Below are 2,573 nucleotides of genomic sequence, written 5' to 3' on the forward strand. Positions count from 1 at the left end.
TTATCTAATTACCATAAATCTCGAAATTCATGATATTTGTTTACACTAGATGGAAAATCAACAGCTTAATGTTAGTTTTTGACAGAAAATGTCCTCCTATAATTTGATTTCATAACTACAGAACTTAATTAGGCTTAAATCATAACTACCTTTAGTTCTGACCCATTCCTTCCTTTACAGATACCAAACGAGCTTCACGAAGTGTCTGATTAATAACTGTATAGTTTAATGTTAAGTTGAATGGCTTCCATTCAAGATAATTTCTCATATCAAACTTATTAAAATCCACGTGTTTGTTTTTCAATGTCAACCTATATCTCTTAGAAGTGTTTTGTTGCGTGATTCTGAACAATTTTTCATGACAGTCATCTTGTTGTTCGTAATGTCACCAAGTTCCAAAACTTCTCCCTCCATTATAAAAGTCAGTTGAACTCTGGATGTTAGCAAATACAGTAATTTTTTTCAAAGGATTGTGCATTGTGTTCCAAAGTTCTAGTAAAATGAAGTATAAAAAGTTTGTTTTGTCGATGATTATATTTCCTGTTTCTGTCATGTTAGCTTGCCGTAGTAACACTTTATCACGCACAATGAAACTAATTCTACATGAATAAGTAGGAAAAATATACAAAAACTTCTCAGTAAAAGGACTTCGAACAAGAATATTGTATACGTTTCACACTGTTCAATCGAAACACAAGTATAGGTATAAAGGAACGCTTTTAATATTATTTAATATATCTTAAGTCTTAATGATTTCTATTTAGCTTAGGATGCTAGTTTATATGCATTTATATACGATACCGAGAAAATTCTTTTGCGTTGAAAACTATCTGTTTCTAATTCCCTCGTTCAGTTTCAAAACGATATGACGTGATGAAGGTTGAATGCGTGTGTCTTATCTGAAGTTATCTATTCTGTCTTACTGAAATACTCAAAATGTTAAGCATATACAATCAATGTGCTTTTAGTGAACACAATCGTTCAATATTTATAAAATAATATCGATAGACTCTTAATGAAATTAATAGTCTATCAAGAAAGTACTCCTATTTTGTGAATATTGAATACCTTATTAAATCAACATTAAAGTTCTAATGATAAAACAATGAATATATAGAGAACTAGGGAATTACTGGAAACCTACATCCTTGTGACGATATATCATACGCAGTAATTAATCATTTATTCCTAATGATTTAACTATTGAATATAATATGTACAGCGTATTAATTCAGCGTTTTAATTCTAATAGCAAAAAAAAACTAACATTTCTAATCTGCAAAAAAGTAAACAACTCTACGTTGTGAAACAATGAATCTCTTTAAACATTTCAGCTGATCAACTAAATAGTCGATCATTTTAATTTTCTGTTTACTTACCTTTAAACTTGACTTTCTCTCAGCTATGTAGCTGGTTGATTGAACTAACTAACAATTTGTCCGTCTATCGGTTAAGTATTTGATTATTTCAACTGTCTGTTTACTTATCTATCAACTCGACTGTCAATCAGCTACGTAGTTAGTTGATTGGATAGCCTAAAACTTGTCTGTCAATCAGTTAATTATCTAATTATTTTAACTGTCTCTTCATTTACATATGAACTTGACTGTGAGCTGGTTGGTTGAACTGTCTAAAAATGAGTCTGTTTGTCAGTAAAATATTTGATAATTTTCACTGTTTGCTTTCTTATATATTAACTTGACTGTCTGCCAGTTAAGTAATTGGTTTCGTTAGAGTTCTCTCCTTTTTTCTATCATTCTGTTCATCTGTCTAACGGCCGAATTGTTGATTGATAACGTTATCTGTTTACTTATCTTTCAGTTACGCAGTTAGTTTCTACAAACTATGTATAGGCTTGTCAGGTACTCTGCCAATTGGATGATATATTTCAACCCATTTATTGACCAATTAGGCTTTCAGATAATTAGATGATTGTTGTTATTCTCGCTTTTTTTTATTTACTAACCTGTCTTTGAGTCAACCATTAGTTGTTGTGGCTTAATATCTTTGTATGTATCAATCTGTCTTTGTTTCAACTAAGTAGTTGGTTGCTGTAACTTAATATTTTCACATGTGTCAACCTGTCTTTGTTTCAACTAAGTAGTTGGTTGCTATAACTTAATCTCTTTATACGTATCAACCTGTCTTTGTTTCAATTAAGTAGTTGGTTGCTGTGGCTTAATCTCTTTATACGTATCAATCTGTCTTTGTTTCAACTAAGTAGTTGGTTGTTGTAACTTAATCAGCAACCAACTACTTAGTTGAAACAAAGATAGGTTGATACGTATAAAAATAACTTAATCTTTTTATACGTATCAACCTGTCTTTGTTTCAACTAAGTAGTTGGTTGCAATAACTTAATCTCTTTATACGTATCAACCTATCTTTGTTTCAACTAAGTAGTTGGTTGCTATAACTTAATCTCTTTATACGTATCAATCTGTCTTTGTTTCAACTAAGTAGTTGGTTGCTATAACTTAATCTTTTTATACGTATCAATCTGTCTTTGTTTCAACTAAGTAGTTGGTTGCTATAACTTAATCTTTTTATACGTATCAATCTGTCTTTGTTTC

Source organism: Limulus polyphemus, unplaced genomic scaffold (genome assembly GCF_000517525.1).
Source record: "Limulus polyphemus unplaced genomic scaffold, Limulus_polyphemus-2.1.2 Scaffold797, whole genome shotgun sequence".
In the NCBI taxonomy this organism is placed as follows: Eukaryota; Metazoa; Arthropoda; class Merostomata; order Xiphosura; family Limulidae; genus Limulus; species Limulus polyphemus.